This window comes from Ailuropoda melanoleuca, chromosome 10, assembly GCF_002007445.2.
Source record: "Ailuropoda melanoleuca isolate Jingjing chromosome 10, ASM200744v2, whole genome shotgun sequence".
Taxonomy (NCBI): Eukaryota; Metazoa; Chordata; class Mammalia; order Carnivora; family Ursidae; genus Ailuropoda; species Ailuropoda melanoleuca.
This window is the reverse complement of record NC_048227.1, coordinates 39,245,990-39,267,957: the sequence shown is the minus strand read 5'-3', so window position 1 is coordinate 39,267,957 and position 21,968 is coordinate 39,245,990. Positions and strand designations below refer to the sequence as shown.

The 21,968-nt window shown below is 39.7% G+C and overlaps 1 protein-coding gene across 4 annotated transcripts in view; it reads right to left on the bottom strand.

Moving 5' to 3' along the window:
* HTR1E (5-hydroxytryptamine receptor 1E) overlaps positions 1-21,968 on the bottom strand; it is a 76,493-nt gene that overhangs the window by 6,408 nt on the left and 48,117 nt on the right. For 2 of the 4 annotated variants that reach the window (XM_034670752.1, XM_034670753.1), the window contains exon 2: positions 20,330-20,396. The exons of 1 other annotated variant lie outside the window; for it this stretch is intronic. The gene's annotated coding sequence lies outside the window, so the exon portion shown is untranslated. Of the gene's footprint in view, positions 1-885; positions 1,016-20,329; positions 20,397-21,968 lie in introns of those variants that run through there. One more of the 4 variants, XR_004628561.1, reaches the window with a different exon arrangement.

The window sequence follows — 21,968 nt, the reverse complement described above, 5'->3', positions numbered from 1 at the left end:
AATGATATTTGCTGTAGGCTTTTCATAGATGGTTTTTATGAGATTGAGAAATGTACCCTCTATCCCTACACCTGAAGGGTTTTAATCAGGAAAAGATGCTGTATTTTGTCAAATGCTTTTTTCNAAAGGATGCTGTATTTTGTCAAATGCTTTTTCTGCATCAATTGAGAGGATCATATGGTTCCTGAGTCTTTTCTTGTTGATATGATGTATCACACTGATCGATTTGCGAATGTTGAACCACGCTTGCATCCCAGGAATGAATCCCACTTGTTCATGATGGATAGNCAATTGAGAGGATCATATGGTTCCTGAGTCTTTTCTTGTTGATATGATGTATCACACTGATCGATTTGCGAATGTTGAACCACGCTTGCATCCCAGGAATGAATCCCACTTGTTCATGATGGATAGTCCTTTTAATGTACTGTTGGATTCTATTAGCCAGGATCTTGTTGAGAATTTTGGCATCCATATTCATTAGGGAAATCGGTCTGTAATTCTCCTTTTTGAGGGGGTCTTTGCCTGGTTTGGGGATCAAGGTAATATTGGCCTCATAGAATGAGTTTGGTAGCTTTCCTTCTGTTTCTATTTTTTGAAATAGCTTTAGGAGAATAGGTATTATTTCTTCTTTGAAAGTTTGGTAGAATTCCCCAGGAAAACCGTCCGAGCCTGGCTTTTTTTTTTTTTTTTTTAGGAAGGTTTTTTATCACTATTTCAATCTCTTCATAGTTAATTGGCCTGTTTAAGAAATCAATTTCTTCCTGTTTCAGTCTTGGTAGTTTATAGCTTTCCAGGAAGGCCTCCATCTCTTCCAGATTGCTTAATTTATTGGCATAAAGCTGTTGATAAAAGTTTCTAATAATCCTTCCATTTATTGGTGTTGGTTGTGACCTCGAGGGAGACAGTCTTAAGCAGACTCTGTGCTGAGTGCAAAGCCTGATGTAGCTCGATCTCATAACCCTGAGATCAAACCGATTTAGAAGCTTAAGCAACTGTGCCATTCAGACGCCCCCTGTGGGGAGATTTTTAACTGTAAATTCAGTTTCTTTACTGTACTTACATAATAATTTTTTAAAAACCCATCAAGAACACCACCACCGAAGTACCATATATTGGGGTTTTTTAGAATTTCTCTTTATTGTTGTATCACTTTTGGTAATTTATGTCCTTTAAAGAATTTGTTCATTTAATCTAGGTTGTCAAATTCATGGTCATAAAGTTAGTCAAAATATTCCTTTCATATCATTTTAATGCCTGTAATATCTATGTGGTATTCTCTTTTTCATTCTTGATATTGGTAATTTTATTTTTTCCTCTTGATCAGTCTAGGTAAGGATTTTTCAATGTTGTTAATCGTTACAAAGAATCAGCTTCTGAATGACTTGATTTCCTCTATTATCTGTTCTTTATTTAATTATTTTCAGGTTTTATATTTATTATTTCCTTCCTTTATTTACTTTGGCTTAACTCACTCTTCTTTTTCTAGTCTCTTAACGTAGAAGCTAAGATAATTAGTTTAAAACTTTTTTTCACCAACAACATAAGCATTTAGAATTATAAATTTTGCTCTAAGTCCTATTTTAGCCACATCCTACAAATTTAGTATTTGTATTTTCATTATCATTCAGTCAGAAATATTTTCTAATTCCTTCATGGTTTCTTATTTGATTTATGTAACACTTAGGAGTCCATTTCTTCACTCCAAAAATATTTGAGGATTTCATGTATTCTTTCTTAATTTTTTTAAATGTTTTTTTATTATATTATGTTAGTCACCATACAGTAAGTACATCCCTGGTTTCTGATGTATAAAGTTCGATGCTCCATTAGTTGTGTATAACACCCAGTGCACCATGCAATACGTGCCCTCCTTACTACCCATCACCAGTCTATCCCATTCTCCCACCCCCTCCCCTCTGAGGCCCTCAGTTTGTTTCTCAGAGTCCATAGTCTCTCATGCTTCATTCATATGTATTCTTTAAAACTGACTTTTAATATCATCATACCCAGGCTCATAAAACAGTCTGTATGACTTCAATTACTTGAAATTTATTAAGACTTATTTTATGGCTTAGTTTGTAGTCTATCTTGGTGATGTTACATGTATGTTTAAAGAGAACGTAGTTTCTGTGATTGTTCCATGTAACTTGCTTAACATTATTGTTCAAATTTTCTATGCCTTTACCAATGTTTTGTCAACTTGTCCTACCAATTGTTGAGAGAAGGGTGTTAAAATCTCTAACTATAATTTTAGATATGCCAATCTCCCCCTTTGGTTAGATCAATTTTTGATTCATGTATTTGGAAACTCAGTTATTAGGTGTATACTCATTTAGAATTCTATGTCTTCTTGATGAATTGACTGTTATGTCATTATATAATATCTCTGTGTGTCCCTGATGTTCTGTGTTCTGATATTTACTTTGTATGATATTAATATAATCACTCCAGCTTTCTTTTAACTAATGTTTGCATGGTATGTCTTTTTCTATCCTTTTACTTTTAACCTATCTGTGTTTTTATCTTAAATGGGTTTCTTATGGACAGCCTCTAGTTGGGTCTTGCATTTTTGTCCAGTTTGACTTTCTCTGCCTTTTAATTAGGATATGTAGATTATTTATACATAGTATAATTATTGATGTGCTTGCTTTTAATTCTACCATCTTTGTATTTACTTTGTATTTATTCAAGTCTCCTTTTGTTTCTTTCTTTAGCATTTTGTGATTTTCAGCATACAAGTCCTGCACATGTGATGATAGCTTTATACCTAAGTGTCATATTAGGTGAGTTTTTTTTTTGTGGGTTTTTTTTTGTGTGTGTGTTTGTGTGTGTGTGTGTGTGTGTTTGGAGTGATTGTAAATGGCATTGTGTCTGTAGTTTCAGTTTTGGCACGTTTATTTTTAGGATACAGAAATGTGGCTGATTTTGTGTTTTGATCTTGCTTAACTCACTTATTAGTTACAGGATTTTTTGGGTAGATTCCAGAGTGTTCTACATAGATGATCATGTCATTTGTAAACAGGAACACTTTCCTTTCTTCTTTCTTACCCGTATGACTTTTCTTGCCTTATTGAAGTAGCTAGACCTTCCAGTACTATGCTTGTTATCAGTAGTGAGAGCATACTTCTTGAGCTTATTCCCTATCTTAGGGAGAAAGCATTCATTCTTTCCCAATTAATGGAAGAGGGATCATTTTTGGGGAATGGAATATGAGCATATAGTGGTATGTGCCAATTCTAGGCCTGGTCTACAAAAACTTTTAATGTACTATCCTTGCTCTCAATCTCCATCCACTAGTGGACAGATGGAAATATCCTGGGGGTCTCTGAATGACCAGGTGGGGCAGAATATCCCTCCTTCCCCTTCTGACTTGCATTAGACAGTGATATGAATGAGATAGCATTTTATTGTGTTAAACCACTGATATTTTGGGGTTTATCAGTTAAAGGAACTAATTATTTACTGTAAGTAACATATTCTTGGGTGATTTAATCTTTGGATACTTGGTTTTACAATGTGAAAAGTGAGAATACTTATCTTGACCTTATATATTTATAGAAAAAATGGAATGAGACAGCATTTGCCACAGTGTTGGCACATTTCCTGACACCTGAGAGGTACTCAGTAAATATTTGTTCAGTCTGTTGTTTGCTGAGCATGATCACATGTAGATATACTGATGGATTTGTTATCTTCATATTGAACTAAGAGGTATTTACTTGTGTTTGTGTCCTTGAATATTTAATCCATCCCTTTAAAATGTATTCTTCAGCTGGGGTGCCTGGGTGGCTCAGTCAGTTGAACATCCAACTCTTGATTTCGGCTCCGGTCATGATCTCAGGGTCCTGGGATGGAGCCCCTGCATCAGGTTCCCTGCTCAGTGGGGAGTCTGCTTGTTTCCCTCTCCCTCTGCCCCTCCCACCAGCTCACCCATGCTCTCTCTCTCAAATAAATAAATATTAAAAAAATAAAATGTATTCTTCAACAATGAAAGTGATGAAACAAAATGTCTCATATATATTGATCAAAATATTATGCATTTGTCAGTCTCCCTAACACAGTTTCTTTGTAAACAGTCATAGTTAAATTTGACTTTAAGGGCTGTTTTTAAGAAAGTTCATACCACATGTATTATAAGTTATGAGCATGCCTTTCTTGCATCTTTTGGAAACACAATTGTATGCTTCTATGCAAAGATGAGGAGAAAAAGAACAAGGTAGTTTTCCTTATCTACATAAAGTTTATGTGGAAAGGAAACATAAGCCTTTTTTAACCCATTAAGTCACTCCCATTCATTCAAAGTCAAAGTCAAGCAGAGAAATACAATTATATGGTTTCACTCACTTATGGAACGTAAGTAGCAGGGAGATCGGTAGGAGAAGGAAGGGAAGAATGAAGGGGGGGTTAACAGAAAGGGGAATGAACCATGAGAGACTGTGGACTCTGGGAAACAAACTGAGGGCTTCAGAGGGGAGGGGGGTGGGGGATTGGGATAGCCCAGTGATGGGTATTAAGGAGGGCACACATTGCATGGAGCACTGGGTGTTATACGCAAATAATGAATCATGGAACACTACATCAAAAACTAAGCATGTACTGTATGGTGACTAACATAATAAAAATTATTAAAAAAATAAAATTAAATTAAAAAAATAAAGTTAAAATCAATTAACATATAGTATAGTGTTAGTTTCAGAGGTAGAGTTTAGTGATTCATCAGTTTCATATAACATCCAGGGCTCATTACTTCAATACCCTCCTTAATGCCCATCTCCCAGTTACTCCATCACCCCTCCCACCTCCCGTCCAGCAACCCTCAGTTTGTTTCCTATAGCTAAGGCTCTCTTATGGTTTATCTCCTTGTTTTTGTCTCATTTTATTTTCCCCTCCATTCCTTTATGTTCATCTGTTTTGTTTCTTAAATTCCACATATGAGTGAAATACATGGTAATTGTCTTTCTCTGATTGACTTACTTTGCTTAGCATAATACTCTCTAGGTCTATCCGCATCGTTGCAAATGGTAAGATTTCATTTTTTGGTGGCTGAGTAATGTTCCATTATGTGTGTGTGTGTGTGTGTGTGTGTATGTGTGTGTGTATATATATATATACACACACACACACATATCACATCTTCTTTATCCATTCATCTGTCTATGGACCCCAATGTTTATAGCAACAATGTCCACAATAGCCAAAATATGGAAAGAACCAGATGTCCATCCATCCATTCACAGTCATTTTGAAGGGATTATTATTTAGAACATGAATCCAAAAATGTGTCAAAAGCAAGAGATAGGATTGAGTTGGGACTTGGGAGAGGGGTGCAGGTTGGGGAGTTTGGGTTGGGGCTGAAACCTTCAGCATTGAAAGCAGAGGATGGCCTGAGTGGGAAAAGGAAGTAATTTAGAGAACTGGGTGGCAAGGAGGAGATACAATTTATTGGCAAAATGGTTTTACTACTTTGGAAATGAAAATATAAATGTCAGATATTATTATAATATCGTAGATAACTTATAAAGAGAATTTAGAGAAATTTCCCAAGTTTGAAGGGTTTGTCTAAAACTTGTTTTTAATTTGAGTCTTTTATACTATTAAACGTAGACATTTTTGGATAGCCAGCACACTTTTGTTTCTTTGAAATCTGGTTGGTTTATTGGTTTGGGCTTTTACCTTATTACTCTTCCTGACCTGTAAAGGAGAGCCTCAGTTTTTATTATGTTCAGAATATATTCTGCTTCTCAGATTACTACGCAAATAATACTCAGGTTATTCAGTGAAGAACAAATGTTGCTTTTCCTTTTATTGTGAAGTGCATTGTTGCTACTTCACCCCCGTCTTTTGAACTCATTTAGCTTCCCCAAGTCTTCTTTCACTGTGCTTCTTGGATTGGGCAATGCATTAGCTATAGAACTCTGCCATGCTTCAGGCAAGAGCACACAATGAGATAAATTTGTACCATCTATTTTTTTAAATAAACTTTTTGTTTCGGTATAATTTTAAATTTATAGGGAAGTTGTGAAGATAGTACAGAGAGTATATCCACCACCCAGTTTTACCCATTAACATCTTACATTACAGAGTACATTGATCAAAACTAAGAAAGCAACATTATTCATCACTATTAACTAAACTCCAGAACTTATTTGGATTTAACTAGCTTTTCCATTAATGCCTTCTTTCTGTTTCACTGCAGGATGCCACATTGTAGTTAGTTGTCACATTTTCTCAGTCTCCTTTGGTCTGTGACAATTTCCCACTCTGCTTGTTTTTCATGACCTCAAAGGTCTTGGGGAGTACTGGCTAGGTATTTTGTAGAATGTCTTCTGATCTTGGCTTGTTGATGTTTTTCTCAGGATTAGACTGGGGTTATGAGATTTGGAAAGAATACCATAGAGTTGAAGTGCCTGTCTCATAACCTCACATCAGAGTACATCGTATTCACGTGACATCACTGGCAATGTTAACCTTCATCACTTGGTTAAGGCAGCTCTTGCCAGGACTCTCCACTGCTAAGGGACTGTTTTTCACTTTCTCTGCTCTATTTTTTAGAAGTGAGTCCCTAAGTCTAGCCCACCTTCAAGGGTAGGTAATTGAGTTCCACCGCCTGGAGGTGGGAATATGTATATATATTATTTGGAATTCTTCTGGAAGGAAGATTTGTCTGTCCTCTATCACTTATTTACTGATTCAGTAATGTGTATTTATATACATCTATACATTTATGATTCAGTCCCAAGGAAACAGTAGTCTCTACTTTTGGGAAAATTATCTTTATAAAAGTACTGTGGGTGCTTATTTACATTATTTGTTTATCAATATGGACTCATGAATATTTATTTATTTTATTCTTTGGGTTATAATCGAATACTGCATTTTTTGATTTTGCTCAAATTGTTCCACATTTGGCTATCTAGAGCTCTTTCAGTTGGCTTTTGTTGCATCATCTCTTTTACCACACTGTTTTTCTTCGTGCAGGATGGACTGGTCATACCTCTTTGAAAGGTGTTGGGGAAAACAATCTGCTCTGTGAAGCATGGATAAGGTTTTAGTCAACAGAGAGTCTCTATTGCCTGCAAATAAAGCCTTTTAATATGAAGGACACCTGTAGAAGTGCTATTTACTTTTCAGCTGAGAATAATAAAAATGAACTTTATGAAGTGCCTGTCATTGAGGTGAGCTGGTGCTTGAGGTTATATTACCATATTTAAAAAAAAATGAAATGACCTTTTTTTGACCCAGCTTGAATGATACCACTGAAGCACGCAGCTCCTCAGAGAAGATCTGGGCTCCTTCCTGTGCTGTGCACACATTTTTCTTTTTAACTCTTCTGCAATGCAGTGTGCCTTTGTGGCAGACCCAAAGGAATGAGCATTTAAGCTATGTGCAAGGTAAGGTTTCCTTCTGGGCTTCCACCTGGGGAAGCATTGCTAGCTCAGACCACTTGGCTCTGTTCCAACTAGTTCCAAGGGCATTTTCTACAGGAGGGAGGTTTGCACGTATCTATATTGTGTGTGGTCTCTCACATTTATGCAAGTCTTGGGATTGCCTTTGTTCCAGACTATCTATTTCAAGGATATTTCCATAGAGAATAGTCTTGAAAGGTGGAACTTGGAAAAGGGAGGCATGCTTATTGTATCGTATGATAAAGATAATGCCTCTTTATGGGGTAATGGGCAGGATGCTTACTGCCCATTATAAAATATTTGGGCTCTCTAAGCTCAGTAAGCAATCTGTAATGTACTCACTGCATGTGCAAGAGTCATCTGACCCTTTTTGCAACACTGTGTGAGTTTGGGCTTGGGAAATTGGTACAAGAAAATGCTAATACTCTGGCTACTGCTGTTGCTATAATAAAATCCTTACTCTCTAACTCAGGAATTTCCTGTTTCTGACAGCTTTCATGAAACTGTGGCATGCTTAGTTAGCTTACAAGTAGGATAAGATTTCAGATTTTTGACAGTTCTTTGTAGTGTATTTCCTATCGTGAACTTTTAACTGACTGAGCCACTCAGGCGCCCCTCCCTGTTGTGAACTTTTAGTGGGTTGTGTACAATCACTAGTTTTGGGGGTTGTCCCCTCTTGATTCATACTTACCTTGAGCTTGATATGGTACCATAGAAAGAGTTGAGAACTTGGATTCCCAGAGTTGAGAACTTGGAATCCAGTTGAGAACTGGATTCAAGTATACATTTGGTCACCTTCCAGTTTTGTAATGTTGGCAAGTCACTTAATGTGTCTGTACTTCCTTCTCTTTTTAGTGGAGATGACTTGCTTTACCAGGTTATTGTGAAGGTAAAACAAGATTCAATATAGCTGTGCTATCCAATATGGCAGCCATTGATGAATATTTAAGTTAAAATTAAATTAAATTAAATTAAAAATCAGTTCCTTGATTATACTAGTGCCATTTTTCAAATGCTCAATAGGGGACTTTGTTATGTTTCTTTTTACCTTGATGAACTCTTTAGTTGCTAAGCTATGATCAGCTGTCCTTCTAGAATATAGTTAATTAGATTTCATTATTTTCCTGCAAAGTGTTGAAAGAGTCTATAGGGATTAGTAGCACTAATAAGAATTTGAAAGAGCACTGATATCTCTGTAAATATTATAGGATTATATTTGTTTTTTTTTTCTTTTTAAACTGCCGCAGTTGAGGTACTTCAAATGTAATAGGAAACGCAAATAGTTTCACCTCATATAAACTCCAACTCATGGGTCCTGACTAATGGAGTGCTGGGCTGAGGATTCAGAGGTGGTGTCTAGACTCAGCAGAAGAGAATTATGACTGATTAGTGATCAAACACTAGCAACTAGCCTAGATTGGTATCTGAAAAGCTACGATTTTTTATTTTCCTAGAAATAATAAAAAAAAATATCCTTCTAAATGGAAGCAAAGGTGTTGAGGACATTGTCTTGATTCAATCCAATTTCAGTTCCAGTTCTGCTTAGAGAAAAACCAATTCTTCCAGTCACCATGCTTACGAATTGAAGCTCTTATCAGAAAACTGATAGAATTGGTACCCTTCATGCTACTTTTTTATTGTTTATAAGAATCACAGCTAGGAAGTGATATAACTTTATTCCCTTCTCTACAAGATCACAAATAGTAAAAAACAGCAGTAGTGGTTACAGAATATACGCATGTAAAATATAAAATTATCTTCCAGGCTGGAAGGTGATATAATTCTACTCCCACGAGGAAGTTCAAGACTCTGAGTTATTTTTCACAAAATGCAGTCGAATGTATACATGTTCTGCAAGTTGAGCTTGTTAGTAAACAGTAAGTAAGCATTTTATGGCCCAGCACATATTAATTATGGGTCTATATTTAGTGGAAAGGAAACTAACAAGCAGCTCCATATTGGGATACCTGTTGAATGAAGCCTGATGAAAATACAAATAAGAGAATAATGTAACATCTGTTCTTAAGTCTGATATTCAGTAAAGCAAAACATTAGTGCTTTTAGCACAACTGCTAACGCTATGAACAGAAGATGTCTTACCCTGCTACACAATATAATGAGTATTTTTGAGTAATAGAAATACACCAAAGTCAGACTGAGTCAAATTTTAAATATGTTGTTGTGAGATGAAATATAATTACAATTTTTTCCTTTCCTTCCTGTCATTTACTCTATCCCTTAACTTGGCTCAGGAAGAAGTGGTTTGAGGGGTGCCTGGGTGGCGCAGTCGTTAAGCGTCTGCCATCGGCTCAGGGTGTGATCCCGGCATTCTGGGATCGAGCCCCACATCAGGCTCCTCCACTAGGAGCCTGCTTCTTCCTCTCCCACTCCCCCTGCTCGTGTTCCCTCTCTCGCTGACTGTCTCTCTCTGTCAAATAAATAAATAAAATCTTAAAAAAAAAAGAAAGAAATGGTTTGAAAGATATGTTTTCAGCACATTTGACAAGAAATTATGGGAAAAAGAGAATCTGGTTAGGGCATGAAAGCATTTCCAGAAGAGCATTCAAGGGTTTTGACTTCTAGAATGTTTGCCTTTCAGCATTCATCAAATTTGTTGGAGTGCAAGGTTTCCGGTGTAGTGGAGAGTGAATGTGATGTGCGTTCTGTGGTCAGAATGCTCGGGCTCAAGGTTTGTCTTTGCTACTTGCCAGTTCCTTGCCTTTGAGGAAGAAACTAAGCCTACATGGTCCTCAGTTTCCCTCATTTGGCTGTTGGAGGTGCTGGGGGTAGGATGGACTGAAACACTCATTTTCTTCACTGCAGTTTCCCATGGAGGCATGGGGGATAGCTGCTTTCCTTCCCAGGAGAAAGCAGCAGCATTTTCAGTACAAATTTTCCACCTACTGAAAAAACTTGAGAGAGTGTGTGAGATTGCGGAAAGCCTGGCATTTGTGCCCACCCCTCCCTCAGCTCACAGACCTGCCTGGGTGCAGGGAAGGCTGGGGCTCATACACTCAGGCTATCAGTAAACAGACCATCAGACCACGTGAGCCTGTTCCAGCTACACCTCAGTTCTCTCTGTTTCAGCTTTACAGGTGATGCTGGGTGGAAGAGTCAGCATGGTCACTCCCTGGGTCAGTGCAGAAGAGAGAGACAAAAAATGCATCTTTTTTTTTTTTTTTACCAGGTGGAAAGTGAATTTGCCAACCAACTTGAATAAAGCAGATGCCTCGATTACCATTTGGAGACTTGTGGTGGGTGGAGGAGTAACTGAGCTAACAGGTAAAGGCATGTAGGTCACACTTGGCACATACGTAAGTCCTGTTTAGGTACTAGCTATGATAGGTATGGTCATGATTATCAGTATTATTATTTTCAACTGATCAGGTTGCGAAAGGTTGGCATTAGCACTTCCAAACCTCCAACACGATTCAGTACTTCTCCGATTGACAAGGTTGTCGCGATCACCAATTTAGATACTATGTGCCAATTTGCTTCGTGAAGTAGAAAGCATATTATATAATAGTGATGATAACGGAGTATTTAGGGTTTTTATGTGACTCCATGGGGTCCTATTTCTTGCCAAGTTCTCACTTCTCTCCTGGCTTTTCCAGGACCATTTCAATCTCTTGGTCAAATAACATAGTTAAGCATTATAGCTGAATTAGTAAGTATTTTGTTGATTTCCCAGCATGAAAAATTCGTGGTAAAGATATTTCATAAACAGGCCATCTCAACTCTCTGTTGAAACAAAGCTGTCATGGTTCTGGGCTTATGCCCGTTGTGCTATTTTAAAAGAATTCAGAACATTTATGTAAGAACCCAAGATTGTGAATAGAATTTGGACAGATGTCAATAGTGTTTTAGTGTTAACCCAAACCTGGATTGAACTCCTTTTGCTTTAAATATCTGTTGGCTCTCTTTCTAAGGCAAAGTATACTCATTGAATGGCCAGGACCATTTCTTATTCTTAGTATTATCTTATAGTCCCCACTAACCTTGTCCTAATTTATTAATTCAGCAGATAGTTATGAGCACCTACTTTGTGCAGTTACTGTGCCACCTGTTGGGGATATGGTGTAAATAAAACAAATAAAAAAATCTACTTTCCACAAGTTTATATCTTGTTCCTAGCATAATTTATCTAAAATGAAATATTGTGTCTCCTTTAGAGACAGACTTAAAAGTACATTTTATAGCAAAACATGTTCATGGGGGGGAGGTTAAGATGGCGGAGGAGTAGGGGACACCTTTTTCAGCCGGTCCCCTGAGTTGAGCTGGATAGGTAACCAGACCAGCAGGAATATCCACGGAATCAGCCTGAGACGCAGGAAGATACATCTGGATCTCTACAAATGAACATCTCCAGCGCTGAGTATCGAGGTACGAAGCGGGGAGCCGTGAAACCGCGCACAGATATCGGAAGCTAAACAGAAGGGGGAGGGAGCCGCCGTGTCAGGGCGCCGGGAAGCGGTAGCCACCTGCAAGGGGGAGCGGACAGACCGCGGACCCGCACGCTTGAGACAGCAGGCTGAGAAGGGAGCTCCGGGAGCGCACGCGGGACGGCTGGCGGTTGGCGGGCCACCTGCACGGGGGAGCAGGCGGACTCGCGGACGGCACCCGCGAGACAACAGACTTAGAACGCGAGCTCCAGGAGCGCGCGCGCAGGGCGGCTGGCGGGCCACCTGCACCGGGGAGCGGGCGGACCGCGGACCCGCACTCTGGAAACGGCAGACTGAGTCCGTGAGCCGGGAGCGTGCACCACCAAGCATCTCACGGAGCTCCGGAGCTCCGGTGTGCTCACTGGATCGAGGCTGAGACCGGGAGCTCCGGGAGCGTCCGCGGGGCGGCTGGCGGCTGGAGGGCCACCTGCACGGGGGAGCAGGCGGACTCGCGGTCAGCACCCGTGAGACACCAGACTGAGACGGGGAGCTCCGGGAGCCCGCGCGGGGCGGCTGGCGGCGGGCGGGGTTGGAAACACAAAGGACAGAGACGTGCCGGCCCTGGAAGTGAGGGCTGGGACGCCGGGTGTGGGGCGCACAGCCCGGGATGCTGCAGGGTTGAGCAGCACCAACAGAAACAGAGTTAAAGTGGCCAGAACATCAGTGGAGAACGATCCGCGATCCCTCTGTTCTGAGACAGAGGCTGAATTTCAGCCGCTGCTGCTCTCTCAGAAGAGGCATAGCAAACCGCCAGGGAAAGCCGCCAGAGAACAAAAGCCCGGAAATACCGGCTCACAGGGTGCCCATCCCCATCCCCCCTCGCAAGGGACACAGAGACTCTACCCAAACAGGGTTTTCTGAGTACCTGCAGGCAGGCCCCTCCCCCAGAAGGCAGGCTGAAAAATCAAGAAGCCCACAACCCGGAGCGCCTGAGTGGCGCAGTCACCAAGCACCTGTCTTCGGATTAGGGTGTGATCACAACGCTCCGTAAGGAGTCCTTCATCGGGCTTCTCCACCGGGAACCTGCTTCTTCCTCTCCCACTCCTCTGCTTGGGTTCCCTTTCTTGCTGACTGTCTCTCTCTCTCTCAAATAAATAAATAAACTCTTTAAGGAAGAAGCCCACATCCCTAAGATCTCTATAAAACAAGGGCGCACGGCCTGGGTCCCAGTCAACACTTGGGCTCTGGACAACCCTGCAATCTCTCTTCATCAGAATGACGAGAAGGAGAAGTCCCCCCCAGCAAAGAAAAGATAATGAGTCTGTGGCCTCTGCCACAGAATTGGCCTCGGCCACAGAATTAATACATATGGATGTATCCCAATTATCAGAAATGGAATTCAGAGCAACAATGGTCAAGATGATGAGTAAACTTGAAAAAAGCATCAGAGAAAGCGTTGCTGAGAATATAGAATCCCTAAGGGCAGAAATGAGAGCGAATCTGACAGAAATTAAAAATTCTATGAGCCAAATGCAGTCAAAACTAGAGGCTCTGACGGCCAGGGTCACCGAGGCAGAGGAACGCGTTAGCGAATTGGAGGATGGGTTAGTAGAAGAAAAAACGAAAATAGAAGCTGGTCTTAAAAAAATCCACGCCCACGAATGTAGATTACGGGAGATTACTGACTCTATGAAACGATCCAATGTCAGAATCATCGGCATCCCTGAAGGGGTGGAGAAAAACAGAGGTCTAGAAGAGATATTTGAACAAATTGTAGCTGAAAACTTCCCTAATCTAGCAAGGGAAACAAGCATTCGTGTCCAAGAGGCAGAGAGGACCCCATCCAAGCTCAACCAGGACAAACCTACGCCACGGCATGTCATAGTGCAATTCGCAAATATTAGATCCAAGGATACAGTATTGAAAGCGGCCAGGGCAAAGAAATTTCTCACGTACCAAGGCAAAGGTATCAGGATTACGTCAGACCTGTCTACAGAGACCTGGAATGAGAGAAAGGCTTGGGGGGGCATTTTTAAAGCTCTTTCAGAGAAAAACATGCAGCCAAGGATCCTTTATCCAGCAAAGCTGTCATTCAGAATTGATGGAGAAATAAAGACGTTCCAAAATCGCCAATCATTAACCAATTTCGTAACCACGAAACCAGCCCTACAGGAGATATTAAGGGGGGCTCTATAAAGGTAAAAAGGCCCCAAGAGTGATACAGAGCAGCAAGTCACAACCGATACAAAGACTTTAAAGAGAAATGGCATCATTAAAATCATATCTGTCAATAATCTCTATCAATCTAAATGGCTTAAACTCTCCCATAAAACGCCACAGGGTTGCAGATTGGATAAAAAGACATGACCCATCCATTTGCTGTCTACAAGAGACTCATTTTGAACCCAAAGATGCATTCAGACTTAGAGTAAGGGGATGGAGTACCATCTTCCACGCAAATGGACCTCAAAAGAAAGCTGGAGTAGCAATTCTCATATCAGATAGACTGGATTTTAAACTAGAGGCCATAGAGAGAGATACAGAAGGGCACTATATTATTCTTAAAGGAAGTATTCAACAAGTGGATATGACAATTATTAATATATATGCCCCCAACAGGGGAGCAGCAAGATACACAAGCCAACTCTTAACCAAAATAAAGAGACATATAGATAAGAACACAGTAATAGTAGGGGACCTCAACACCCCACTATCAGAAATAGACAGAACACCCTGGCAAAAACTAAGCAAAGAATCAAAGGCTTTGAATGCCATACTCGACGAGTTGGACCTCATAGATATATATAGAACACTACACCCCAGAACCAAAGAATACTCATTCTATTCAAATGCCCATGGAACATTCTCAAGAATAGATCATGCTCTGGGACACAAAACAGGTCTCAGCCAATACCAAAAGATTGAAATTATCCCCTGCATATTCTCAGACCACAACGCTCTGAAATTGGAACTCAACCACAAGGAAAAACCTGGAAGAAACTCAAACACTTGGAGGCTAAGAACCATCCTGCTCAAGAATGACTCGATAAACCAGGAAATCAAAAAACAAATTAAACAATTTATGGAGACCAACGAGAATGAATACACAACGGTCCAAAACCTATGGGATACTGCAAAGGCAGTCCTAAGGGGGAAATACATAGCCATCCAAGCCTCACTCAAAAGAATAGAAAAATCTAAAATGCAGTTTCTATATTCTCACCTCAAGAAACTGGAACAGCAACAGAGGGACAGGCCTAACCCACTGACAAGGAAGGAGTTGACCAAGATTAGAGCAGAAATCAATGAATTAGAGACCAGAACCACAGTAGAGCAGATCAACAGGACTAGAAGCTGGTTCTTTGAGAGAATCCATAAAATTGATAGACCACTGGCAAAACTTGTCCAAAAACAAAGAGAAAGGACTGAGATTATTAAAATTATGACTGAAAAGGGAGAGGTCACGACCAGCACCATTGAAATTGCAAGGATTATTAGAAACTTTTATCAACAGCTATATGCCAAAAAACTAAACAATCTGGAAGAGATGGAGGCCTTCCTGGAAACCTATAAACTACCAAGACTGAAACAGGAAGAAATAGATTTCTTAAATAGGCCAATTAACTATGAAGAAATTGAGTCAGTGATAAACAACCTTCCAAATAATAAAACTCCAGGCCCAGACGGTTTTCCTGGGGAATTCTACCAAACATTCAAAGAAGAAATAATACCTATTCTCCTAAAGCTATTTCAAAAAATAGAAACAGAAGGAAAGCTACCAAACTCATTCTATGAGGCTAATATTACCTTGATCCCCAAACCAGGCAAAGACCCCCTCAAAAAGGAGAATTACAGACCGATTTCTCTAATGAATATGGATGCCAAAATCCTCAACAAGATCCTTGCTAATAGAATCCAACAGTACATTAAAAGGATTATCCATCATGACCAAGTGGGATTCATACCTGGGATGCAAGCATGGTTCAACACTCGCAAATCAATCAATGTGATACATCATATCAACAAGAAAAGACTCAAGAACCATATGATCCTCTCAATTGATGCAGAAAAAGCATTTGACAAAATACAGCATCCTTTCCTGATTAAAACCCTTCAGAGTGTAGGAATAGAGGGTACATTTCTCAATCTCATAAAAGCCATCTATGAAAAGCCTACTGCAAGCATTATTCTCAATGGGGAAAAGCTGGAAGCCTTTCCCTTAAGATCAGGAACACGACAAGGATGCCCACTCTCGCCACTATTATTCAACATAGTACTAGAAGTCCTTGCAACAGCAATCAGAAGACAAAAAGGGATCAAAGGTATCCAAATCGGCAAAGAAGAAGTCAAACTGTCTCTCTTTGCAGATGACATGATACTCTATATGGAAAACCCAAAGGAATCCACTCCCAAACTATTAGAAGTTATAGAACAATTCAGTAAGGTGGCAGGATACAAAATCAATGCCCAGAAATCAGTTGCATTTCTATACACGAATAACGAGACTGAAGAAAGAGAAATTAGGGAATCCATCCCATTTACAATAACACCAAAAACCATGCGTTACCTTGGAATTAACTTAACCAGAGACGTAAAGGACCTATATGCTAGAAACTATAGATCACTTTTGAAAGATATTGAGGAAGACATAAAAAGATGGAAAAATATTCCATGCTCATGGATTGGAAGAATTAACATAGTTAAAATGTCCATACTACCCAGAGCAATCTACACTTTCAATGCTATCCCGATCAAAATACCGAGGACATTTTTCAAAGAACTGGAACAAATAGTCCTTAAATTTGTATGGAACCAGAAAAGGCCCCGAATCTCCAAGGAACTGTTGAAAAGGAAAAACAAAGCTGGGGGCATCACAATGCCGGATTTCGAGCTGTACTACAAAGCTGTGATCACAAAGACAGCATGGTACTGGCACAAAAACAGACACATCGACCAATGGAACAGAATAGAGAACCCAGAAATGGACCCTCGGCTCTTTGGGCAACTAATCTTTGATAAAGCAGGAAAAAACATCCGGTGGAAAAAAGACAGTCTCTTCAATAAATGGTGCTGGGAAAATTGGACAGCTACATGCAAAAGAATGAAACTTGACCACTCTCTCACACCATACACAAAAATAAACTCCAAATGGATGAAAGACCTCAATGTGAGACAGGAATCCATCAAAATTCTAGAGGAGAACATAGGCAACAACTTCTATGACATCGGCCAGAGCAACCTTTTTCACGACACATCTCCAAAGGCAAGAGAAATAAAAGATAAAATGAACTTATGGGACTTTATCAGGATAAAGAGCTTCTGCACAGCCAAGGAAACAGTCAAAAAAACTAAGAGACAGCCCACGGAATGGGAGAATATATTTGCAAAGGACACCACAGATAAAGGACTGGTATCCAAGATCTACAAAGAACTTCTCAAACTCAATACACGAGAAACAAATAAACAAATCATAAAATGGGCAGAAGATATGAACAGACACTTTTCCAATGAAGACATACAAATGGCTAACAGACACATGAAAAAATGTTCAAAATCATTAGCCATCAGGGAAATTCAAATCAAAACCACACTGAGATACCACCTTACGCCAGTTAGAATGGCAAAGATAGACAAGGCAAGAAACAACAATTGTTGGAGAGGATGTGGAGAAAGGGGATCCCTCCTACATTGTTGGTGGGAATGCAAGTTGGTACAGCCACTCTGGAAAACAGTGTGGAGGTCCCTTAAAAAGTTAAAAATTGAACTACCCTATGACCCAGCCATTGCACTACTGGGTGTTTACCCCAAAGATACAGACGTAGTAAAGAGAAGGGCCATATGCACCCCAATGTTCATAGCTGCATTGTCCACAATAGCCAAATCATGGAAGGAGCCGAGATGCCCTTCAACAGATGACTGGATTAAGAAGCTGTGGTCCATATATACAATGGAATATTACTCAGCTATCAGAAAGAACGAATTCTCAACATTTGCTGCAACATGGACGGCACTGGAGGAGATAATGCTAAGTGAAATAAGTCAAGCAGAGAAAGACAATTATCATATGATTTCTCTCATCTATGGAACATAAGAACTAGGAGGATCGGTAGGGGAAGAAAGGGATAAAGAAAAGGGGGGTAATCAGAGGGGGGAATGAAACATGAGAGACTATGGACTGTGAGAGGCAAACTGAGGACTTCAGAGGGGAGGGGGTGGGGGAAGGGGATAGCCTGGTGATGGGTAGTAGGGAGGGCACGTATTGCATGGTGCACTGGGTGTTATACGCAACTAATGAAGCATCAAACTTTACATCGGAATCTGGGGATGTACTGTATGGTGATTAACACAATATAATAAAATAAAATTTAAAAAAAAAAGTACATTTTATATAATTCCCAGGACATTGTAACTTATGGGAAATGTTTTAAATATATACATACATGTAAACCTTAAGTGTTTGAGTTATTAATTTATTTCATCAGATTAGCCTATCAGCATTATTTGCATAGTTATTATACAATCTCCCATTAGGAAAAAGGTAAATAACTGTTTTCAGCATATATTATACTATGATATTATAGCCAAATATCAAGTCAAATACATGTATTTATTTATTTCAAAGATTTTATTTACTTATTTGTCAGAGGAAGAGAGAGAACACAGGCAGGGGGAGTGGCAGGCAGAGAGAGAAGCAGGCTCCCCGCTGAGCAAGGAGCCTGAGGCTGGACTTGATCCCAGGACTCTGGGATTATGACTGGAGCCAAAGGCAGACACTTAACCAACTGAGCCACCCAGACATCCCTTGACTTGAACTTTTAAATAAGAGCTTTATATTTTCCTCAACATCTTTCAGTCACTAAAACCTCCTTATTTTAGGACTTGAGATATACACATATTTTGAAGAATATCTTTAAAGTCTGACTGGAAGAACCTAGCAATAGGGATCTGTATGTTCCTAAATTAGCAGCTTAAATCAACATGTAGAAATTAATTATGTTTTAGGAAGGAATTTTCTTTCTGGGTTTTGCTAAATTCAATTGAAACAACAAAGAGTTACATGTTAAATAGATCTGAAAAATGGTTCTCTGTGTTACAAATTGTAAATGGCTCAAGTCCAGGAAAGATGAAGGGAAAAATATTCTTACCAATAGTTCAAGATAAACCTGGCTTATTTATAGAAAACAAAAGATGAATTTGCATCATTTCTTTTACATATTAAAGATGTTTCTGAATTTACAATGTAGTCTGCCATCCTTAACTAAGCTTCTCTTTTGCATGGCCTCTTTCTCTTTCTGCTTTCTCTAATCAGATAACATGGACTTTACACTGGGAAGTTTATGGTGTGAAAACTTCATGGTAAGTAGAATATAATTAAATTATGTGACCTGATAATGAATCAGTAATATGCTATATTCCATACAGATTTGACTGGCTTTCATTCAAATTACCCAGTTTCAGGCTATTATTTTTAGAACTTTCAGATTTCATAATCTTTCTTTATTCTATTTATTTTCCCAGGAGAGAAAGCTCAGGATCTTTTAAATTCTGCATAGTCAGATTTCAGACTGGTCTTTAGAACTTTAAAACCCCTTTGTCTGGAAGAGAAACAGATAATTAAATTGAAGACACAAATTAGGTCCACCAGTCTGACAGGGTGTAGAGCATTCCGTGCTGCTCCTTCCCAGACCCCTTTCCCGGGCTGACCCATCCCTGGGTCTTCCTTCCCTCAGTCCTTTCCTCACTTCTTTGCAGGTGTATCTCCTGAGAGCACACCCCAACCAGCATTGTGCACACAGTTCTTCATCTCAGAATGTTTTCAGGAGATCCAGTCTAAGACAGAAGTGGAGCGGTCTAGGGCAGTGCCTCCAATCTTTTTTTATTTCTCAGACCAGTAAAGGTCAAAAATTTTCTAAAGCACATTTAGAAGGTAGATGTCTTCTAGAGGGAATTGGAGTCGGGACAGTTGGGTAATTACAGTGGAAGGAGAGAGGAGGTAGATACTTATGAAAAAATGTGGTCTATGATTAAGAAGAGAGAAAAGAGAAAGGGCTTTTCATGCCTGAAGACATGCTACATTGATGTGTCAATATCCCTGTTACAGAGCTTGAGAACGCCGATAGTTGAGGCTAAGCCTATTTCATTCTCATTCCTGAGGGATTGGTGGATGTTGCTGGAGGGACACATGGAGGGGTTCAGTGTGCAGAGGCATCGCTAGGGAGAAACAGTGTCATTATCTATGAAAAACAATGAAGTATTTGACATGTAGTGGGTGTGTCTGGTCAGTGTTCCCAGAGACAATGGGGTAACAAGAATGAAGGTATTGGCCTTAGAATCTTAGGTTCAAATCCCGGCTCTGTCCCCTACTAGCTGTTGTCCCTGGTTAAGTTACTTGACTTCTCTGAGACCAGAAAATTGGAGATAATGTCAAAGGACAGTTGTGAGAATTAAACAATATACATAATACCCTTAATACAGTATATAGTAGGTATTAAATACACAGGAATTTATACAATGCAATAATGTTTTTTGAATACCCACCTGACACCTTGCATGAAATACTTCAGCCTTCGCAGTGGACAAATAGCTCTTTCCTTTGTTCTAGGACCTTGAAGAAGATGTTAAGGATATTAAGGAGAGTTTCTTCAATGGAGCTGAATTACAAAGTACATATCTACTCTAGAGCATAAATTATCCTCTTCATTTCTCATAGCTTTGTGGAATCATTACTTAGGCATGTAAATATTTACCTGTGAAATGGTAAACATAATGTTTGCAATTCAGGGAAATGTTAAGGTTCATGGGAAGCTGTAATTGTTAGACTCAAAAAGTCACTGAGGATTTGCTCTATTTTAATGTCATCTGCTAGTTTCTTTATCTAAATTTTAATTTAAAATAGCGTATTTAGCATTCTCTATGTCAGTTTGAAAAAGGCCTTTTCAAACTAAAGCAATCAAGAAGCAGCAAGACTGATGGTTCCTATTAGGCATGATAATTAGGGACATGCATGAGAACCACTGAATTTTAAAGCTGGAAGTGACATCAGAGACTGCCTCAACCCCTTTTATAGAAATAAAAGAGAAGCTGGTGAAGGGACTTTTCAGAGTCCTACAGCTTGTTAATGAACAGACTGATCATAGCCTCCAGACCTAAAGTCCAGAACACTTTCCCCTTGCACCACAGAACCTATTCAATCAGTTCCTGAAAAGGCACTGACATGATGAGCTGGTGGTGGCACTGGAGAGCATCTGTGTGCATGGACTTCCCATTGGTCAGCTCAGTAAACTATACCTACACGCTCACCCACACTCCACACACAATTTATGTTCATAACAACTCAAGAGAAATACGAATCCAATGTGAAAGAGTATAGTTTGGAGATGGAGTCAAAGCAAACTGTCTTAAACACTTCACTTTTTGACAGTAATGAAGTAGTGCCAGGTTTATGGAACTAGACGGGTGTTTTTGCCTGAGGGAAAAAGAATTGGTTTCACTAAAGTTAATGATTATGAAATATGTGTTTGTTTATATTCAAAAGTTGTCAACATGAAGTAGAATGACTAAAAACTAACATTAACAAAATGGAAAGGATTCTAAAATATACATCTTAGCCCAAAATGTGTACCAATGCTGTTGCAGAACCAAATGTCTCCATCTTTTAATGAGTCCCCCCCCCCCCCCCCAGTTGTTTTCNCGCCATGTTGTTATCTGGGCAGTGTCTGTGTTCGGAGGTATCTGCTTGCTCTGTCAGATTCCTTTTCCACCCTTGACCCTGTTTGGGGCCTCCGGATCTGGCCTCTTCAGACAGGATAATCGAGCTCCTCTTCGCACAGTTTTTGTGTGGATTTAGTCAATGAAAGACTTTGGCAAGGAGGTCAGAGGATGGGGAGAGAACGAGGATCCTATGGGGCTGCTGTTGGGAGTCTCTGCTTCCCTCGCCCAAGGTCACAGCTCTTGTTGGGTGCACTGGTCCCACCAGTTTAGCTTCTAAGAAAACTCCCTCCTTTTGCCTCTTCCTGGCTAGGAAGGCAAATAGCTTTTACTGTTGTCAGTCCTAGGCTCCCTCATCAGCCCTGAGGCTTCCCTTAATCCTGCCTGGGTTTTTTTTGTAAATATAGGTGATGCTGTTTCAATATAACAATGGCGCAAAAGCGATACTCATTCACTAGAAACTGTAGTT